Genomic DNA, 22,726 nt, shown 5'->3' with positions numbered 1-22,726 from the left:
CCAACAGCCCAGGAGTATTACCGAGGTTCCTCGGGACGGTCAACCGATTGGGCAAGCTCCTAGCGCATTCGGCAGAGGTCAACGGGCCATGGAGGCAGGGTCGTTAGTGGGACTAGAGTGCAGGCTAGCTAAATGCTTTTAAGAAAGCCAAACTCCTTTGAACTTCCCCTGAAGCTGGGGCACGTTACCACCCAGAACTACTGGCCCTAGCGGCAGCAGGGTGCGTCACATCTACAGGCCTGCGCGCAGCATTGTTTCAGGTACAGGGACACGCTAAACGTGGACCAGCTTGGTACGCCTCACTCGCTGACAGATGCAGAGTAAAGCTAGGCTACAAGTGAGAAGGGAGCACTGGCAGCAACACAGACACGTGAGATATTCTCGGACTACGGGATGGGATTGCAGTTTCTTCCACCGGCACCCTCGGTAGCACGTCTGCTGTCGCAAAATTCTTTACCGCAGAGGGCTGTAGAGGTTGGGTCGTTGAGTATATTCAAGGCTGAGATGGACAGGTTTTTAATCAGTGAGAGGATCAAGGGTTTTGGGGGGTGGGGGGGGGAAGGCAGGAAAGTGGAGTCGAGCATTGAATGGCAGAGCAGACGCGATGGGCCGAATGGCCTACTTCTGCTCCTTACGCCTTCTGGTCTTATGGTCGTCTGGTGCTCCCCTTGAGCATACCCTGTTACGGAGTCATATCTCGCCAATCTCAAAATTGGAACAGGCCATAAGCCACTCTTCTGAACACGAAAGAGATTGCAAAGATGCTGCCCAGAATCCAACGTTTCAGTTTAAGATTGATGAGATATGATTCCATGGCAGAGTAGGTTCAAGATGCTGCTGCCTAGAATCCAACGTTTCAGTTTAATGAGATATGACTCCATGGCAGAGTAGGTTCCAGGGGAGCACCACACAACAGCCGATGCACTATCGAGGATACCAGTTGGAGGAACCAATCTAGAAGGTCTGTATTTCATTGAGGAGGTGGAAGCGTATACATCCCTCATCACTTTTTTACATATCTTCAGTCTGGATCCTTCTTATACATTGATATTCTATGTTATCACCATGGGGCAGACTCCACACAGGGTTAAACCACAACCAGTCAACATGAGTTAATATAAAAGAAATAAAGACAAGGTGTTGATTATGACTCACGGTATCACAGAATCGTTACAGTGTAGAAGGAGGCCATTCAGCCCATCGAGTCTACACTGGCTCGCTGAAAGAGCGTTCTGCCTAGTCCCACCCTCCTGCTTTGACCCTGTAACCTTCACACACCCTCTCTTTCCAGCTAGCCATCCAACGCCCCTTCGAATACCTCTGCCACCCTTTCAGGATGTTTGTTCCAGGCTCCAACCACCCTCTGGGTGGAAACGTTATCCCCTCAAATCACATTTACTGCTTTTGCCAATTATTTTGAACCTGTGCCCTTTAGCTCTTGATGTTCTCTTGAGCGGGAACAGTATCTCACTATTTACCCCTATCCATACCCCGCAACTTTTCCTTGTGTCCAGAAGGCGTAAGGAGCACAAGTAGGCCGTTCGGCCCATCGCGTCTGCTCCGCCATTCAATGTGTGTGTGGCTGACCTGTTAATCCTCGACTCCACTTTCCCACCATAACCCTTGATCCTCTCACTGATTAAAAACCTGTCCATCTCAGCCTTGAATATACTAAAAGTTCAACATGACCTCCTCACTCAACGCCCCTATTAATAAAGCGGAAGATACTACACGCTTCATGAACTGCTCTCTTAATGTGCCCTGCCATCTTCAAAGGCTTACGCACATATACACCAAGCACCCCCTTTTCCTGCACCTCCTTTAGAGTTTCTCCCCTTATTTTACACCATATCTAAGGATCACCTCACGTTTCTCACCTGTCTCTTTTCTCGACTCGTTCACGGCACTTATCGCCCAACCCTAGTTGCCCTCGTTCGGAGGGCATTGAAGAGTCAACCACGCATTGCTGTGGGCCTGGAGTCCATGTGTAGGCCCAGACCTAAAGGGGATTAGTGCACCAGACGATCGAGTGATGCTTCCAGATTTCTATTCCACCAACGCGTCTCGGTCCTTTTGAAGTTCAAGCCTACCCCCAGCACAGTTGACAACGTTTCCAGTCAGAGTGAAGGGGAGGGCACAGCGGGACAGCAAGGGGCGGGGGGGGGTGGTGAACTCACTGAAAGGGATATTTATACGCCGCATGGCAGCCTGGGTGCTGCAGGGTTGGAGGAGCGGGCTGCACTTTGCTCATGAGCCCTTCCACAACTTTGGGAAGGGAACGCCGGTCCATTCACGCGAGCAGCTCCCCTCCATACCCTCGAGCACCTGGAGGGTCTGAGGGAGGCCCAAGGGCCCCTCAGGGGCTCGATGAGGGAGAACAAGGGCCTTAGTTTGGCTTGCCTGCGTCACGGAACACTCGCCCGGACAAAATGGCCCCTCGACGTCGGAGTGGTTAACGGGAAGGAGATGGGGGACGCACCTTCCTGCTCTGCAACATAAAAAAACAGAAAGAAATAGGAGCTGGAGTAGGCCATTCGGCCCCTCAAGACTGCCCTGCTATTCAATAAGATCACGGCCGATCTGCCCCAGGCCTCAACTCCTCTTTCGTGCCAGCTTCTCATAGCCCTCCACTCCCCGACATTTCAAAAATCCATCCACCTCCTCTTTAAACACTTTCACTGCTTTAGCTTCCACAACTCTCTGGGGTGGAGAATTCCAGACATTCACTACCCCCTGAGAGACGAAATTCCTTCGCACCTCAGTTGTAAATGACTCTCCTCTTATTCTGTAACCATGTCCCCTAGTTCGAGAGTCCCCCCACTAGTCTTCCCCGACACATGTTCTCAACATCTGCCCTCTCAAGCCCCCTCAGAACCTTGTACGTTTCAATAAGATCACCCCTCATTCTTCTAAACTCCGATGAGTGAAGGCCGAACCTGTTTAGCCGTTCTTGATAGGTCAGCCCCTTCATCCCAGGAACCAGCCTAGTGAATCTCTTCTGAACTGCCTCCGATGCCCGTGTGTCCGTTCTTAAATGCGGGGACCAAAGCTGGACACAGTACTCCAGGTGCGACCTCACCAACACCCTGTACAGTTGTAACAAGACTTCCCTATTTTTAAACTCCAACCCCCTAGCAACACAGGCCATTTGCCTCCTTAATCGCTTGCTGCACCCTCTTGCTAGCTTTTTGTGTTCCATGCACAAGAACACCCAGATCCCTCGGCGCTGCCCTTTTTTGGGGCCTCTCTCCGTTTAAATAATAGTTTGCCTTTTGAACTCTGCAGCATGAGAGAGGTGGTGGGGTAGCGGTAATGTCCCTGGGCTAGTGATCCAGGGCTACTGCTGGCTTTCGAATACAATCCATAACCCTGGAATGAGAAACTGGCCTCAGGGATGGTGAACTACCCTCGATTGTCACTAAAAACCCCATCAGGTGCACTCCTGTAGGGAGGGAATTCTGCCGGCCTTACCTGGTCTGGCCCTACACGTGACTTCAGACCCACAGCGACGTGTGGTTGACACCAAGCTGCTCCCTCTGAAGCGGACGAGCGAGCCCAATCAGAGCAACATGGAAAATAGGAGCGTTAGGAGGCCATTCAGCCCCTCAAGACAGCACCACCACTCGTGGTTGACACTCTATCTCAATCCCGTTGTCCAGCTCCGAATGCTTGTAGAGTCTGGAAATCGTTCTATTTCCACCTTAAATATATTCAGTGACTTGGCCTCCATAGGGTCGACACGCTTGGAGTGAAAACATTTCTCCTCAGATCAGATTTAAAAGGTCTACCCTTGCCTTCTGATTGTGACCAATTGTTGTGGACACCCCCAGCCAGAGGATAAAGTTTCGCCACATCCAGTCTGTCCAGGACACTTGTACTTAATGGGAACAGAGTACAGGGAGATTTACTCTGTATCTAACCCCGTGCTGTACCTGTCCTGTGAGTGTTTGTTGGGGACAGTGTAGAGGGAGCTTTACTCTGTATCTAACCCCGTGCTGTACCTGTCCTAGGTGTGTTTGATGGGGATACTGTAGAGGGAGATTTACTCTGTATCTAACCCCGTGCTGTACCTGTCCTGGGAGTGTTTGATGGGGACAGTGTAGAGGGAGATTTACTCTGTATCTAACCCCGTGCTGTACCTGTCCTGGGAGTGTTTGATGGGGACAGTGTAGAGGGAGATTTACTCTGTATCTAACCTCGTGCTGTACCTGTCCTGGGAGTGTTTGATGGGGACAGTGTAGAGGGAGATTTACTCTGTATCTAACACCGTGCTGTACCTGTCCTGGGAGTGTTTGATGGGGACAGTGTAGAGGGAGATTTACTCTGTATCTAACCCCGTGCTGTACCTGTCCTGGGAGTGTTTGATGGGGACAGTGTAGAGGGAGATTTACTCTGTATCTAACCCCATGCTACACCTGTCCTGGGAGTGTTTGATGGGGACAGTGTAGAGGGAGATTTACTCTGTATCTAACCTCGTGCTGTACCTGTCCTGGGAGTGTTTGATGGGGACAGTGTAGAGGGAGATTTACTCTGTATCTAACCCCGTGCTGTACCTGTCCTGGGAGTGTTTGATGGGGACAGTGTAGAGGGAGATTTACTCTGCATCTAACCCCATGCTACACCTGTCCTGGGAGTGTTTGATGGTGACAGTGGAGAGGGAGATTTACTCTGTATCTAACCCCGTGTTATACCTGTCCTGGGAGTGTTTGATGGGGACAGTGTAGAGGGAGATTTACTCTGTATCTTACCTCGTGCTGTACCTGTCCTGGGAGTGTTTGAAGGAGACAGTGCAGATGGAGATTTAATCTCTATCTAACCCCGTGCTGTACCTGTCCTGGGAGTCTTTGATGGAGACAGTGCAGAGGGCGATTTACTCTGTATCTAACCCCGTGCTGGACCTGTCCTGGGAGCGTTTGATGGGGGCAGCTTAGAGGGAGCTTTACTCTTTTTCTAAGCATGTTCACTGTCCCCATCAAACACTCCCAGGACAGGTACAGCACAGGGTTAGATACAGAGTAAATCTCCCTCTACACTGTCCCCATCAAACACTCCCAGGACAGGTACAGCACAGGGTTAGATACAGAGTAAATCTCCCCCTACACTGTCCTCATCAAACACTCCCAGGACAGGTACAGCACGGGGTTAGATACAGAGTAAATCTCCCTCTACACTGTCCCCATCAAACACTCCCAGGACAGGTCCAGCACGGAGTTAGATACAGAGCAAAGTTCCCTCTACCCTGTCCCCATCCAACACTCCCAGAATCAATGAAATACTGCATCACAGTGCAGAAGAGGCCCTTCGGCCCATCGAGTCTGCACCGACACGTGAGAAACACCTGACCTACCTACCTAATCCCACTGACCAGCACTTGGCCCCACAGCCTTGAAAGTTATGAGGCGCCAAGTGCTCATCCAGGTACTTTTTAAAGGATGTGAGACTAACCCACCTCCACCCCCCCTCCCAGGCAGCGCATTCCAGACCATCACCACCCTCTGGGTAAAAAAGTTTCCCCTCACATCCCCCCTAAACCTCCTGCCCCTCACCTTGAACTTATGCCCCCTTGTGACTGACCGTTCAACTAAGGGAAACAGCTGCCCCGTATCCACCCTGTCCATGCCCCTCATAATCTTGTACACCTCGATCAGGTCGCCCCTCAGTCTTCTCTGCTCCAGTGAAAACAACACAAGTCCATCCAACCTCTCTTCATAACTTAAATGTTTCATCCCAGGCAACATCCTGGTGAATCTCCTCTGCACCCCCTTCAGTGCAATCACATCCTTCCTATAATGTGGTGACCAGAACTGCACACAGTACTCCAGATGTGGCCTCATCAAGGACAGGAATAACATGGGGTTAGATACAGAGTAGATCTCCTTCTACACTGTCCCCATCAAACACTCCCAGGACAGGTACAGCATGGGGTTAGATACAGAGTAAAGCTCCCTCTACACTGTCCCCATCAAACACTCCCAGGACAGGTACAGCACGGGGTTAGATACAGAGTAAATCTCCCTCTACACTGTCCCTGTCAAGCACTCCCAGGACAGGTACAGCACGAGGTTAGATACAGAGTAATTCTCCCTCTACTTCTGCCCATCAAACTCTCCCAGGACAGGTACAGCACATGGTTAGGTACAGAGTAAATCTCCCTCTACAATGTCCCCATCAAACACTCCCAGGACAGGTACAGCACAGGGTTAGATATAGAGTAAATCTCCTTCTACACTGTCCCCATCAAACACTCCCAGGACAGGTACAGCACGAGGTTAGATACAGAGTAAATCTCCCTCTACACTGTCCCCATCAAACACTCCCAGGACAGGTACAGCACGGTGTTTGATACAGAGTAAATCTCCCTCTACACTGTCCCCATCAAACACTCCCAGGACAGGTACAGCACGGTGTTTGATACAGAGTAAATCTCCCTCTACACTGTCCCTGTCAAGCACTCCCAGGACAGGTACAGCACGAGGTTAGATACAGAGTAATTCTCCCTCTACTTCTGCCCATCAAACTCTCCCAGGACAGGTACAGCATGTGGTTAGGTACAGAGTAAATCTCCCTCTACAATGTCCCCATCAAACACTCCCAGGACAGGTACAGCACGGGGTTAGATACAGAGTAAATCTCCCTCTACACTGTCCCCATCAAACACTCCCAGGACAGGTACAGCACGGGGTTAGATACAGAGTAAATCTTCCTCTACACTATCACCATCAAACACTCCCAGGACAGGTACAGCTCGGGGTTAGATACAGAGTAAAGCTCCCTCTGCACTTTCCCCATCAAACACTCCCAGGACAGGTACAGCACGGGGTTAGATACAGAGTAAATCTCCCTCTACACTGTCCCCATCAAACACTCCCACGACAGGTACAGCACGGGGTTAGATACAGAGTAAATCTCCCTCTACACTGTCCCCATCAAACACTCCCAGGATAGGCACAGTATGGGGTTAGATACAGAGTAAATCTCCCTCTACACTGTCCCCATCAAACACTCCCAAACTATGAACACCACAGGATTAAATGCAGAGTAAAGCTTCCTCTACACTGACGCCATCAAATGTTCCAAGGACAGGTACTGCACGGGGTTAGATACAGAATAAATCTCCCCCCACAAAGTCCCCATCAAACCCTTTTAGGACAGGCACAGAATGGGTTAGAAATAGAGTATTGCTCTCTCTACACTCTCTCCATCAAACACTCCCAGGACAGGTACAGCACGGGGTTAGATACAGAGTAAATTTCTCTCTACACTGTCCCGATCAAACACTCCCAGGACAGGTACAGCACGGGGTTAGATACAGAGTAAATTTCTCTCTACACTGTCCCGATCAAACACTCCCAGGACAGGTACAGCACGGGGTTAGATACAGAGTAAAGCTCCCTATACACTGTCCCCATCAAAGACTCCCAGGACAGGTACAGAGTGGGATTAGATACAGAGTAAATCTCCCTTTACACTGACCCCTTCAAACCCTCTGCGTCTTTGTTGTGGGTGGCATGGTTCAGTTTTGGTGCCAGCCCCTGAGTCATGGAGATTGTCAGCTCCCAGAATGCCAGGCGGATGTGCAAGTGCCCTATCAGTTAGCTGGGCCAGGCAGTGACTCTGCAGATTGGTGTGTGTTTGTGTGTGTGTGTGTGTGTGTGTGTATGTGTGGCTGGAAGCCATTTGCTGAGTGTTGAGCTGTAGCTTTCTCTGCCTCTCTGCACAGCTCCTCTGGGTACTTTCCCTGCAGCCAGTCTCTGGGGACAACGGAGGAGTGAATTTTCTTTACCCTGCCCTCTCCCCCGTTGCAGGGGGCAGTGTGAGAGAGAGAGAGGGAGCGAGAGAGAGAGAGAGAGAGAGGAGGAGGAGGAGGGAGAGAAGTGCAGAGAGGGAGAGAGAACGAGCTTGGATAGAGGCAGCAGACGGATAGAGAGAGAGAGAGAGAGAGTGGGAGAGAGGGAGGGAGCTGCTGCACTGAAGAGGCCTGAAGCTAACAAAGGGCACAGGGAGCCTGCACACTGCTGGTAGGTCAGTTTTCAATCACCGAGCGGCTAACAGGGGGCAGGCACACTGAGGGTGAGACAGGAGGACTCATAGCTCATTCCTCCCTGTCCCTCGCTCTCCTTTCTTGCTGCATTCCCTCCCTGTCTCTCTCTCTGCTCCCTCCATTGCCCTGTCTCTCTCTCTCTCTCTCCTTCCCTTCATTGCCCTGTCTCTCTCTCTCTCTCCTTCCCTTCATTGCCCTGTCTCTCTCTCTCCTTCCCTTCATTGCCCTGTCTCTCTCTCTCTGTCTCTCCTTCCCTTCATTGCCCTCTCTCTCTCCTTCCCTTCATTGCTCTGTCTCTCTCTCTCTCTCTCTCCTTCCCTTCATTGCCCTCTCTCTCTCTCTCTCACTCTCTCTCTCCTTCCCTTCATTGCCCTGTCTCTCTCTCTCTCTCACTCTCTCCTCCCCTTCATTGCCCTGTCTCTCTCTCTCTCTCTCCCTTCATTGCCCTGTTTTTCTCTCTCTCTCCTTCCCTTCATTGCCCTGTCTCTCTCTCTCCCTCTCTCCTTCCCTTCACTGCCCTGTCTCTCTCTCTCTCTCCTTCCCTTCATTGCCCTGTCTCTCTCTCTCTCTCTCTCTCTCTCCTTCCCTTCATTGCCCTGTCTCTCTCTCTCTCTCTCTCTCTCTCTCCTTCCCTTCATTGCCCTGTCTCTCTCTCTCACTCTCTCTCTCTCCTTCCTTTCATTGCCCTGTCTCTCTCTCTCTCTCCTTCCCTTCATTGCCCTGTCTCTCTCTCTCTCTCCTTCCCTTCATTGCCCTGTCTCTCTCTCTCTCTCCTTCCCTTCATTGCCCTGTCTCTCTCTCTCTCTCTCTCCTTCCCTTCACTGCCCTGTCTCTCTCTCTCTCCCCTTCCCTCCGTCGCCCTGTCTCTTTCCTTCCCTCCATCACCCAGTCTCTCTCCTTCCCTCCATCGCCCTCTCTCTCTCCTTCCCTCCATCGCCCTGTCTCTTTCCTTCCCTCCATCACCCAGTCTCTCTCCTTCCCTCCATTGCCCTGCCTCTGTCCTTCCCTCCATCACCCTGTCTCTCTCCTTCCCTCCATTGCCCTGCCTCTGTCCTTCCCTCCATCACCCTGTCTCTCTCCTTCCCTCCATTGCCCTGCCTCTGTCCTTTCCTCCATCACCCTGTTTCTCTCTTTCCCTCTATCTCCCTGTATCTCTCCTACCCTCCATCGCCCTGTCTCTCCTCCCTTCTATCGCCCTGTCTCTCTCATTCCTTCCATCGCCCTGTCTCTCTCCTTTTGATCATCCTGTCTCTCTCTTTCCCTCCATCGCCCTATCTCTCTCCTTCCCTCCATCGCCCTGTCCCTCTCCTTCCATCTATTGCCCTCAGTCTCTTCTTCCCTCCATCACCCTGTCCCTCTCCTTCCCTCCATCGCCCTGTCTCTCCCCATCCCTCCAAAGCCCTGTTTCTCTCCTTCCCTCCATCGCCCTGTCTCCCTCCTTTCCTCCATCACCCTGTCTCTCTCCTTCCCTCCACCATACTGTCTCTCTCCTTCCCTCCATCACCCTCTACTTCTTTCCATCGCCCTGTCTCTCTCCTTCCCTCCATCACCCTGTCTCTCTCCTTCCCTCCATCGCCCTGTCTCTTTCCTTCCCTCCATCACCCAGTCTCTCTCCTTCCCTCCATTGCCCTGCCTCTGTCCTTTCCTCCATCACCCTGTTTCTCTCTTTCCCTCTATCTCCCTGTATCTCTCCTACCCTCCATCGCCCTGTCTCTTTCCTTCCCTCCATCACCCTGTCTCTCTCCTTCCCTCCATCGCCCGGTCTCTCTCTTTCCCTTCATCTCCCTGTGTCTCTCCTTCCCTCCATTGACCTGTCTCTCTCCTTCCCTCCATCTCCCTGTGTCTCTCCTTCCCTCCATTGACCTGTCTCTCTCCTTCCATCTATTGCCCTCTCTCTCTCCTTCCCTCCATCACCCTGTCCCTCTCCTTCCCTCCATCAGCCAACCTCTATCATTCACTCAATCGCTCAGTCTCTCTCCTTCCCTCCATCACCCTGTCTCTCTCCTTCCCTCTTTCACCCTGTGTCTCTCCTTCCCTCCATTACCCTGTACCTCTACTTTCCTCCATGGCCCTATCTCTATCCTTCCCTCCATCGCCCTGTCTCTCTCCTTCCCCCCATCGCCCTCTCTCTCTCCTTCCCCCCATCACCCTGTCCCTCCCCTTCTCTCCATCCCTCTGTCTCTCTCTGTCACCCCATCACCTTCTCTCTCTCCTTCCCTTCATAACCCTGTGTCTCTCCTTCAATCCATCACCCTGTCTCTCTCCTTCCATCTATTGCCCTGTCTTTCTTCTTCCCTCCAGCGCCCTGTCCCTCCCCTTCCCTCAATCACCCAGGCTCTCTTCTTCTCTCCATCCCCCTGTCTCTCTCCGTCACCACATCGCCATCTCTCACTCCTTCCCTTCATCACCCTGTGTCTCTCCTTCAATCCATCACCCTGTCTCTCTCTCCTTCCCACCATCACCCTGTCCCTCTCCTTCCCTCCATCGCCCTGTCTCTCCCCATCCCTCCAATGCGCTGGCTGTCACCTTCCCTCCATTGCCTAGTCTCTCTCCTTCCCTCCATCACCCTGTCTCTCTCTTTCCCTCCAACGTCCTACCTTTTTCCTTCCCTCCATCACCCTGACTCTCTCCTTCCCTCCATCACCCTGTCTCTCTCCTTCCCTCCATTGCCCTGTTATTTTCCTTCTCTCCATTGCTCTTTCTCTCTTTGTAACTCCTTCATTTTCTCTCTCTCCTTCCCTCCATCATTCTCTCTCTCCTTCACTCCATCGACTGTCTTTCTCCTTCCCTCCTTCGTCCTACCTTTCTCCTTCCCTCCATCACCCTGTCTCTCTCCTTCCCTCCATCACTCTCTCTCTCTCCTTCCCTCCATCACCCTGTCTCTCTCCTTCCCTCCATCACTCTCTTTCTCTCCTTCCCTCCATCACCCTGTGCTTCTGTGTCCTTCCATCGCCCCCCCAGTCCCTTCACTCCATCGCCCTCTTATCTCCTTCAGTCCTTCGCTCTCTCCTTCCATCTATTGCCCTAATATTTTCCTTCTCTCCATTGCTCTTTCTCTCTTTGTAAGTCCTTTGCTTTCTCTCTGTCCTTCACTCCGTCACTCTCTCTCCTTCCCTCCACTGCCCTGTCTCTCTCCTTCCCTCCATCACCCTTTCTCTCTCCTTCCCTCCATCACCCTGTCTCTCTCCTTCCCTCCATCACCCTGTCTCTCTCCTTCCCTCCATCACCCTGTCTCTCTCCTTCCCTCCATCACCCTTTCTCTCTCCTTCCCTCCATCACCCTTTCTCTCTCCTTCCCTCCATCACCCTGTCTCTCTCCTTCCCTCCATCACCCTGTCTCTCTCCTTCCCTCCATCACCCTTTCTCTCTCCTTCCCTCCATCACCCTGTCTCTCTCCTTCCTTCCTTCGCCCTGTGTCTCTCCTTCCCTCCATCACCCTGTATCTCTACTTTCCTCCATGGCCCTATCTCTATCCTTCCATCTATTGCCCTCTCTCTCTTCTTCCCTCCATCACCCTGTCCCTCCCCTTCTCTCCATCCCTCTGTCTCTCTCTGTCACCCCATCGCCTTCTCTCTCTCCTTCCCTTCATCACCCTGTGTCTCTCCTTCAATCCATCACCCTGTCTTTCTCCTTCCATCTATTGCCCTGTCGCTCCCCTTCCCTCCATCACCCAGGCTCTCTTCTTCTCTCCATCCCCCTGTCTCTCTCCGTCACCCCATCGCCATCTCTCTCTCCTTCCCTTCATCACCCTGTGTCTCTCCTTCAATCCATCACCCTGTCTCTCTCTCCTTCCTACCATCACCCTGTCCCTCTCCTTCCCTCCATCGCCCTGTCTCTCCCCATCCCTCCAATGCGCTGGCTCTCACCTTCCCTCCATTGCCTAGTCTCTCTCCTTCCCTCCATCACCCTATCTCTCTCCTTCCCTCCAACATCCTACCTTTTTCCTTCCCTCCATCACCCTGTCTCTCTCCTTCCCTCCATTGCCCTGTTATTTTCCTTCTCTCCATCGCTCTTTCTCTCTTTGTAACTCCTTCATTTTCTCTCTCTCCTTCCCTCCATCACCCTGTCTCTCTCCTTCCCTCCATCACTCTCTCTCTCCTTCACTCCATCGACTGTCTTTCTCCTTCCCTCCTTCGTCCTACCTTTTTCATTCCCTCCATCACTCTCTCTCTCTCCTTCCCTCCATCACCCTGTCTCTCTCCTTCCCTCCATCACTCTCTTTCTCTCCTTCCCTCCATCACCCTGTGCTTCTGTGCCCTTCCATCGCCCCCCCAGTCCCTTCACTCCATCACCCTCTTATCTCCTTCAGTCCTTCTCTCTCTCCTTCCATCTATTGCCCTATTATTTTCCTTCTCTCCATCGCTCTTTCTCTCTTTGTAAATCCTTTGCTTTCTCTCTGTCCTTCACTCCATCACTCTCTCTCCTTCCCTCCATTGCCCTGTCTCTCTCCTTCCATCCATCACCCTTTCTCTCTCCTTCCCTCCATCACCCTTTCTCTCTCCTTCCCTCCATCACCCTGTCTCTCTCCTTCCCTCCATCAACCAGCCTCTCCCCTTCCCTCCATCACCCTTTCTCTCTCCTTCCCTCCATCACCCTTTCTCTCCCCTTCCCTCCATCACCCTTTCTCTCTCCTTCCCTCCATCACCCTGTCTCTCTCTTTCCCTCCATCACCCTGTCTCTCTCCTTGACTCCACCACCCTTTCTCTCTCCTTCCATCCATCACCCTGTCTATCTCCATCCCTCCATCACTGTCTCTCTCCTTCCCTCCATCATACTGTCTCTCTTTCTGCTCTCCATCGCTGAATCTGTCTCCTTGACTCCATCGTCCTATCTTTGTCCTTCCCTCCATCGACCTGTCTGTCTCCTTCCCTCCATCACCCTGTTTCTCTGCGTCCCTCCATCGTCCCGCCCTGTCCTTCGCTCCTTCGCCCTCTTGCTCTCCTTCCCTCCATCGCAATCTCTCTCTCCTTCTGCATTTGCCCTGTTATTTGCCTTCTCTCCATCGCCCGGTCTCTCTACTTCCCCCCATTGCCTGTTTCTCTCTTTCCCTCCATCGCCCTGTCTCTCTCATTCCCCCCATCACCCTGTCTCTCTCATTCCCCCCATCACCCTGTCTCTCTCATTCCCCCCATCGCCCTGTCTCTCTCATTCCCCCCATCACCCTGTCTCTCTCATTCCCTCCATCGCCCTGTCTCTATCATTCCCCCCATCACCCTGTCTCTCTCATTCCCCCCATCACCCTGTCTCTCTCATTCCCCCCATCACCCTGTCTCTCTCATTCCCTCCATCGCCCTGTCTCTCTCATTCCCCCCATCGCCCTGTCTCTCTCCTTCCCTCCATCGCCCTGTCTCTCTCATTCCCCCCATCACCCTGTCTCTCTCATTCCCTCCATCGCCCTGTCTCTCTCATTCCCCCCATCACCCTGTCTCTCTCCTTCCCTCCATTGCCCTGTCTCCCTCCTTCCCTCCATCACCCTGTCTCCCTCCTTCCCTCCATCACCCAGTCTCCCTCCTTCCCTTCATCACCCAGTCTCTCTCCTTCCCCCCTTCACTCTGGCTCTCAACTTGCCCCAATCACCCTTTCTCTCTCCTTCCCTTCTTCGCCCTGTTTCTCTCATTCCCTCCGTTGTCTTGTATCTCTCCTTCCCTCCATGGCCCAGTCTCTCTCCTTCCCTCCATCGTGCTGTCTCTCTCCTTCCCTCCATCACCCTGTCTTTCTCCTTCCCTCTATCGCCCAGTCTCTCCCCTTCCCTCCATCACCCTGTCTCTCTCCTTCCCTCTATCGCCCTGTCTCTCTTCTTCACTTCATCGTGCTGTCTCTCTCCTTCCCTCTATCATCCAGTCTCTCTCCTTCCCTCCATCACCCTGTCTTTCTCCTTCCCTCTATCGCCCAGTCTCTCCCCTTCCCTCCATCACCCTGTCTCTCTCCTTCCCTCTATCGCCCTGTCTCTCTCCTTCACTTCATCGCCCTGTCTCTCTCCTTCCCTCCATCACCCTGTCTTTCTCCTTCCCTCTATCGCCCAGTCTCTCCTCTTCCCTCCATCACCTCCTCCCTCTCCTTCCCTCCATCACATTGTCTCTCTCTCCTTCTCTCAATCACTTTGTCACTGTCCTTCCCCCCATTGCCCAGACTCTCTCCGTCCCTCCATCGCCCTGTGTCTTTCCTTCCCTCCATCGCCCTGTCCCTCTCCTTCCATCTATTGCCCTCTCTCTCTCCTTCCCTCTATCACCTCTCCATCTCCTTCCCTCCATCGCCCACCCTCTATCCTTCACTCAATCGCCCTGTCTCTCTTCCCTCCATCGCCCAGTCTCACTCCTTGTCTCCATCATCCTACCTTTCTCCTTCCCTCCATTGACCTTTCTCTCCGTCACCCTGTGTCTCTGCATCCTCCATCACCCCCCTCTGCTTCACTCTATCACCTTCTCACTATCCTTACCTCCATCGCCTTCTCTTTCTCCTTCCCCCCATTGCCCTTCTCACCATCGCTCTGTCTCTCTTCGTACCTCCTTCGCTTTTTCTCTCTCCTTCCATCCGTCACTCTCTCTCTCATGCCCACTCTCCCACCTTCCCTCCATCATGCCTCTGTCCATCACCCTGTTTCTCTCCTTCCATCCATCGCTGTATCTCTCGCCTTCCCTTCATTACCCAGTCTCTCTCCTTCCCTCCCTCACCCTGTCTCTCTCCCTCCCTCCATTGCCCGTTCTCTCTCCTTCCCTCCATTGTCCTTTCTCTCTCTCCTTCCCTCCATCACTCTGTCTCTCCCTTTCCCTCCATCACCCTGTCTCTTTCCTTCCCTCCATCGCCCTGTCTCTCTCCTTCCCTCCATCACCCTGTCTATATCCTTCCCTCCATTGTCCTACCTTTCTCCTTCCCTCCAGCAACCTGTCTTTCTCATTCTCTCCATCGCGATGTGTCTCTGCGTCCTTCAATTGCTCCCCTCCCCTTCGCTCCATCGTCCTCTTACTCTTCTTCCCTCAAAAGCCTTCTCTCTCTCCTTCCCCCCATTGCCCTGTTATTTTCCTTCTCTCTATCGTTCTGTCTCTCTTCATACCTCCTTCATTTTCTCTCTCCTTCCCTCCATCACTCTCTCTCTCTCCTTGCTCCATTGCCCAGTCTCTCCCCTTTTCTCCATCACTGTGTCTCACTCCTTCCCTTTATCATGTCTCTCTCATTCCACCTATCACCCTACCTCTCCCCTTCCCTCCATCGCCCTCTCTCTCTCATTCCCCCCATCACCCTGCCTCTCTCCTTCCCTCCATTGCCCTGTCTCTCTCCTTCCCCCTATCGCCCTGTCTCTCTCCTTCCCCCCATCACCCTGCCTCTCTCCTTCCCTCCATCGCCCTGTCTCTCTCCTTCCCTCCATCGCCCTGTCTCTCTCCTTCCCTCCATTGCCCTGTCTCTTTCCTTCCCCCATCACCCTGCCTCTCTCCTTCCCCCCATCACCCTGCCTCTCTCCTTCCCCCCATCACCCTGCCTCTCTCCTTCCCTACATCATCCTGTCTCTCTCCTTCCCTCCATCGCCCGGTCTCTCTCCTTCCCTCCATCACCCTGTCTCTCTCCTTCCCTCCATCACCCTGTCTGTCTCCTTCACTCCATCGTCCTGTCTCCCTCCTTCCCTCCATCACCCTTTCTGTCTCCTTCACTCCATCGTCCTGTCTCTCTCCTTCCCTCCATCATGCTGCCTCTCTACTTCTTTCCATCGCCCTGTCTCCCTCCTTCCCTCCATCACCCTGCCTCTCTCCTTCCCTACATTGTCCTGTCTCTCTCCTTCCCTCCATCGCCCTGTCTCTCTCCTTCCCTCCATCACCCTGTCTCTCTCCTTCCCTCCATCACCCTGTCTGTCTCCTTCACTCCATCATCCTGTCTCCCTCCTTCCCTCCATCACCCTGTCTCTCTCCTTCCCTCCATCGCCCTGTCTCTCTCCTTCCCTCCATCATACTGTCTCTCTCCTTCCCTCCATCACCCTCTACTTCCTTCCATTGCCCTGTCTCCCTCCTTCACTCCATCACCCTGTCTCTCTCCTTCCCCCCTTCACTCTGGCTCTCAACTTGCCCCAATCACCCTTTCTCTCTCCTTCCCTTCTTCGCCCTGTTTCTCTCATTCCCTCCATTGTCTTGTATCTCTCCTTCCCTCTATCGCCCAGTCTCTCTCCTTCCCTCCATCACCCTTTCTCTCTCCTTCCCTCTATCGCCCTGTCTCTCTCCTTCCCTCCATCACCCTGTCTTTCTCCTTCCCTCTATCTCCCAGTCTCTCTCCTTCCCTCCATCACCCTGTCTCTCTCCTTCGCTCTTTCGCCCTGTCTCTCTCCTTCACTCCATCACCCTGTCTCTCTCCTTCGCTCCATCACCCTGTCTCTCTCCTTCCCTCCATCACCCTGTCTCTCTCCTTCACTCCATCACCCTGTCTGACTCCTTCACTCCATCACACTGTCTCAGTGTCCTTCCATCGCCCCCCCTCCCCTTCACTCACTTGCCCTCTTAGTCTCCTTCCCTCCTTCAACCTTCTCTCTCTCCTTCCACCTATTGCCCTATTATTTTCCTTCTCTCCATCGCTCTTTCTCTCTTTGTAACTCCTTCGCTTTCTCTCTCTCCTTCCCTCCATTGCCCTGTCTCTCTCCTTCCCTCCACGACTTGTCTCTCCCCTTCCCTCCATCACCACACCCCTCTCCTTCCGTCCATCGTCTAGGCTCTCTTCTTCCCTCCCTCTCTCTGTCTCTCATCGTACCTCCTTCACTTTCTCTCTCTCCTTCCCTCCGTCACTCTCTCTCTCATGCTCAGTCTCTCTCCTTCCCTCCATCATGCCTCTCTCATTTCGTCCATCATCCTGTCTCTCTCTCCTGCCCTCCATCGCCCTGCCTCTCTCCTTCCCCCCATTGCCCTGTGTCTCTCATTCCTCCCATCACCCTGTCTCTCTCCTTCCCTCCATCACCCTACCTGTCTCCTTCCCTCTATCGCCCTGTCTCACTTCTTCCCTCCATGTCCCTGTCTCTCTCCTTCCCTCCATCGCCCTGTCTTTTCCTTCCCTCCATCGCCCAGTCTATCTCCTTCCCTCCATTGTCCTACCTTTCTTCTTCCCTCCAGCAACCTGTCTGTCTCCTTCTCCCCATCGCCATGTGTCTCTGAGTACTTCCATCACGCCCCTCCCTTCACTTCATCGCCCTCTCACTCTTCCTCCCTCCATCACATTCTCTCTCTCCTTCCCTCCATTGCCTTCTCTCCATTGCTCTCGCTCTTCGTACCTCCTTCGCTTTCTCTCTCTCCTTCCCCCCGTCACTCTCTCTCTCCTTCCATCCATCGCCCTGTCTCTCTCCTTCCCTCCATCGCCCTGTCTCTGTCCTTCCCTCCATCCCCCTTGTATCTCTTCTTCGCTCCATCACCCTGTCTCTGTCCTTCCCTCTACCGCCCAACCACTCTCCTTCCCTCCATCACCCTGTCTCTCTCCTTCCCTCCATCCCCCTTGTATCTCTTCTTCGCTCCATCGCCCTGTCTCTCCCCTTCTCTCCAACGTCATGCCTCTCTTCTTTCTCCTTCCCTCCATCGACCTGTCTGCCTCCTTCATTCCATCACCCTGTGTCTCTACGATCTTTCATCCCCTGACCTTCGCTCCATCGCCCTCTCTCTCTCCTTCTGCCATTGTCCTGTTATTTTCCTTCTCCCCTTCTCTCTGTCTCTCTTCGTACCACCTTCACTTTCTTTCTCTCCTTCTCTCCGTCACTCTCTCCATCGCTCCACTGCCCTGTCTCTCTCCTTCCCTCCATTGCCCAGTCTCTCTCCTTCCCTCCATCGCCCAGTCTCTCTCCTTGACTCTATCGACCTTCCTTTCTCCTTCCCTCCATCACCATGTCTCTCTCCTTCGCTCCATCGCCCAACCTCTCTCCTTCCCTCCATCAGCCTACCTGACTCCTTCCCTCTATCGCCCTGTCTCACTTCTTCCCTCCATGGCCCTGTCTCTCTCCTTCCCTCCATCGCCTTGTATCTCTCATTCCCTCCATCACCCTGTCTCTCTCCTTCGCTCCATCACCCAACTTCTCTCCTTCCTTCCATCGCCCTGTCTCTCTCTTTCCCTCCATCACCCTGCCTCTCTCTTTCCCTCCATCACTCTACCTCTCTCCTTCACTCCATCACCCTGCCTCTCTCCTAGACTCCATCACCTGTCTCTCTCTCCATCCCTCCATCACCTGTCTCTCTCCTTCCCTCCATCACCATGTCTCTCTCTTACCCTCCATCACCCTGTCCCACTCCTTCCCTCCATCACCCCGTCTCTCTCCTTCCCTCCATCGTCCTACCTTTTTGCTGCCATTTCCCTGCCTTGAAACGTGCAGGGTGGAAAGAAGGGATGTTGGATGGTTCCCTGAGGGAGATGCCGGCCTCTCTGTCCCTGTAATGGACACTGGGGGCCGAGAGGGCCTGTTGACAGTGGTGGAGGGGATGGTGAAGACTGCCTGTATAACTGGGATCTTTCCATTCTGAACCACAGGTGTCTTGCTTTGGACTCCTGACCTCGAGCCCCTGCCTGGGTCCTGCTGTGGTCAATTGCCGAGGGAGAGGGGACGTGAGTGTGGACAACCCGTAAACCGCAGATCACGTTTGGGGTTGGGAGTTCATTCGGGAAGGCACCAGGCTTCAGAAGTCCCGCCCTCCAGGTATGTGGCTCCCACATCCGCGGAATAAGATGCTGGATAAATCTCATCGTGTTCCCTGTTCTCCACCGATAACCCGGTGTCAATCCCAAACTAATCCCACTGCTCCACTCTCTGCCCAGTGCCCTGTAACAATCCCACACTAATCCCACTGTCCCACTCTCTCCCCATAGCCCTGTAACAATCCCAAACTAATCCCACTGTCCCACTCTCTCCCCATAGACCTGTATCAATCCCAAACTAATCCCACTGACCCACTCTCTCCCCATAGCCCTGTATCAATCCCCAAACTAATCCCATTGTCCCACTCTCTCCCCATAGCCCTGTATCAATCCCAAACTAATCCCACTGACCCACTCTCTCCCCATAGCCCTGTATCAATCCCAAACTAATCCCACTCTCTCCCCATCGCCCTGTGTCAATCTCAAACTAATCCCACTGTCCCACTCTCTCCCCATTGCCCTGTATCAATCCCAAACTAATCCCACTGTCTCACTCTCTCCCCATAGCCCTGTATCAATCCCCAAACTAATCCCACTGCCCCACTCTCTCCCCATAGCCCTGTATCAATCCCCAAACTAATCCCACTGCCCCACTCTCTCCCCATAGCCCTGTATCAATCCCCAAACTAATCCCACTGTCCCACTCTCTCCCCATAGCCCTGTATCAATCCCCAAACTAATCCCACTGCCCACTCTCTCCCCATAGCCCTGTATCAATCCCCAAACTAATCCCACTGCCCCACTCTCTCCCCATAGCCCTGTATCAATCCCCAAACTAATCCCATTGTCCCACTCTCTCCCCATAGCCCTGTGTCAATCCCAAACTAATCCCACTGTCCCACTCTCTCCCCATAGCCCTGTATCAATCCCCAAACTAATCCCACTGTCCCACTCTCTCCCCATAGCCCTGTGTCAATCCCAAACTAATCCCACTGTCCCACTCTCTCCCCATTGCCCTGTATCAATCCCAAACTAATCCCACTGTCCCACTCTCTCCCCATAGCCCTGTATCAATCCCAAACTAATCCCACTCTCTCCCCATAGCCCTGTATCATTCCCAAACTAATCCCACTGCCCCACTCTCTCCCCAGTGCCCTGTAACAATCCCAAACTAATCCCACTGCCCCACTCTCTCCCCATAGCCCTGTATCAATCCCCAAACTAATCCCACTGCCCCACACTCTCCCCAGTGCCCTGTAACAATCCCAAACTAATCCCACTGTCCCAATCTCTCCCCATAGCCCTGTATCAATCCCCAAACTAATCCCATTGTCCCACTCTCTCCCCATAGCCCTGTGTCAATCCCAAACTAATCCCACTGTCCCACTCTCTCCCCATTGCCCTGTATCAATCCCAAACTAATCCCACTCTCTCCCCATAGCCCTGTATCATTCCCAAACTAATCCCACTGCCCCACTCTCTCCCCAGTGCCCTGTAACAATCCCAAACTAATCCCACTGCCCCACTCTCTCCCCATAGCCCTGTATCAATCTCAAACTAATCCCACTGCCCCACTCCCTCCCCATAGCCCATTATGAATCCCAAACTAATCCCACTGTCCCACTCTCCTCATAACCCTGTATCAATCCCTGACCTTATCCCACAGTCCCACTCTTTCCCCATAGTCCTGTATCAATCCCCAAAATAATCCCACTGCCCCAGTCTTTCCCCATAGCCCTGTATCAATCCCCAAACTAATCCCACTGTCCCACTCTTTCCCGATAGCCCTGTATCAATCCCAAACTAATCCCACTGTCCCACTCTCCCCCCATTGCCCTGAATCAATCCCCAAACTAATCCCACTGTCCCACTATTTCCCCATAGCCCTGTAACAATCCCAAAATATTCCCACTGTTCCACTCTATACCCATAGATCTGTATCAATCTCAAATTAATCCCATTGTCCCACTTTATACCCATTGACCTGTATCAATCCCCAAACTAATCCCACTGTCCCGCTCTCTCCCCATAGCCCTGTATCAATCCCAAACTAATCCTACTGTCCCGCTCTCTCTCCATAGCCGTGTATCAATCCCAAACTAATCCTACTGTCCCGCTCTCTCTCCATAGCCGTGTATCAATCCCAAACTAATCCTACTGTCCCGCTCTCTCTCCATAGCCGTGTATCAATCCCAAACTAAACCCACTACCCCACTCTCTCCCAATTGACCTGTATTAATCTCAGACTAATCCCACTGTCCCATTCTATATCCATAGACCTGTATCAATCCCCAAATAATCCCACTACCCCACTCTCTCCCAATAGACCTGTATCAATCCCCACATTACTCCCACTACCCCATTCTCTCCCAATAGACCTGTATCAATCCACAAATGATCCCACTGTCCCACACTCTCCCCATAGCCCTGTATCAATCCCCAAACTAATCCCACTGCCCCACACTCTCCCCAGTGCCCTGTAACAATCCCAAACTAATCCCACTGTCCCAATCTCTCCCCATAGCCCTGTATCAATCCCCAAACTAATCCCATTGTCCCACTCTCTCCCCATAGCCCTGTGTCAATCCCAAACTAATCCCACTGTCCCACTCTCTCCCCATTGCCCTGTATCAATCCCAAACTAATCCCACTCTCTCCCCATAGCCCTGTATCATTCCCAAACTAATCCCACTGCCCCACTCTCTCCCCAGTGCCCTGTAACAATCCCAAACTAATCCCACTGTCCCACTCTCTCCCCATAGCCCTGTATCAACCCCCAAACTAATCCCGCTGACCCATTTGTTCCCCATAGCCCTGTATCAAACTCAAACTTATGCCACTGCCCCACTCCCTCCCCATAGCCCATTATGAATCCCAAACTAATCCCACTGTCCCACTCTCCTCATAACCCTGTATCAATCCCTGACCTTATCCCACAGTCCCACTCTTTCCCCATAGTCCTGTATCAATCCCCAAAATAATCCCACTGCCCCAGTCTTTCCCCATAGCCCTGTATCAATCCCCAAACTAATCCCACTGCCCCACTCTTTCCCGATAGCCCTGTATCAATCCCAAACTAATCCCACTGTCCCACTCTCCCCCCATTGCCCTGAATCAATCCCCAAACTAATCCCACTGTCCCACTATTTCCCCATAGCCCTGTAACAATCCCAAAATATTCCCACTGTTCCACTCTATACCCATAGATCTGTATCAATCTCAAATTAATCCCATTGTCCCACTTTATACCCATAGACCTGTATCAATCCCCAAACTAATCCCACTGTCCCGCTCTCTCCCCATAGCCCTGTATCAATCCCAAACTAATCCTACTGTCCCGCTCTCTCTCCATAGCCGTGTATCAATCCCAAACTAATCCTACTGTCCCGCTCTCTCTCCATAGCCGTGTATCAATCCCAAACTAAACCCACTACCCCACTCTCTCCCAATTGACCTGTATTAATCTCAGACTAATCCCACTGTCCCATTCTATATCCATAGACCTGTATCAATCCCCAAATAATCCCACTACCCCACTCTCTCCCAATAGACCTGTATCAATCCCCACATTACTCCCACTACCCCATTCTCTCCCAATAGACCTGTATCAATCCACAAATGATCCCACTGTCCCACACTCTCCCCATAGCCCTGTATCAATCCCAAACTAATCCCACTGTCCCAATCCCTCCCCATAGAGATGTATCAATTCCCAACTAATCCCACTGGCCTCTACTCTCCCCATAGAGCTGTATCAATCCCCAAACTAATCCCACTGTCCGACTCTCTCCCAATAGCCCTGTATCAACCCAGAAACTAATCCCACTGTCCCACCGTCTCCCCATAGCCCTGTATCAACCCCCAAACTATTCCCGCTGACCCATTTGTACCCCATAGCCGTGTATCAATCTCAAAATAATCCCACTGCCCCTCCCACTCGCCATAGCCCGGTATAAATCCCCAAACTAATTCCACTACCCTGCTCTGACCCATAGCCCTGTATCAATCCCAAACTAATCCCACTGTCCCACTCTCTCCCCATAGCCCTGTATCAACCCCCAAACTAATCCCGCTGACCCATTTGTTCCCCATAGCCCTGTATCAA

At 52.7% G+C, this 22,726-nt stretch overlaps 1 protein-coding gene across 2 annotated transcripts in view; it reads left to right on the top strand.

Annotated features, from left to right (window-relative positions):
• The first annotated feature begins 7,610 nt into the window (after window positions 1-7,610).
• LOC121273484 (oocyte zinc finger protein XlCOF19-like) overlaps window positions 7,611-22,726 on the top strand; it is a 97,324-nt gene continuing 82,208 nt past the window's right edge. Inside the window, exons 1-2 of one of the 2 annotated variants that reach the window (XM_041180652.1) lie at window positions 7,611-8,018; window positions 18,517-18,682. The gene's annotated coding sequence lies outside the window, so the exon portion shown is untranslated. Of the gene's footprint in view, window positions 8,023-18,516; window positions 18,683-22,726 lie in introns of both variants that reach the window. The other variant, XM_041180653.1, reaches the window with a different exon arrangement.

Source organism: Carcharodon carcharias, assembly GCF_017639515.1.
Source record: "Carcharodon carcharias isolate sCarCar2 chromosome 24 unlocalized genomic scaffold, sCarCar2.pri SUPER_24_unloc_1, whole genome shotgun sequence".
NCBI lineage: Eukaryota > Metazoa > Chordata > Chondrichthyes > Lamniformes > Lamnidae > Carcharodon > Carcharodon carcharias.
This window is presented reverse-complemented; position numbering and strand designations above follow the sequence as displayed.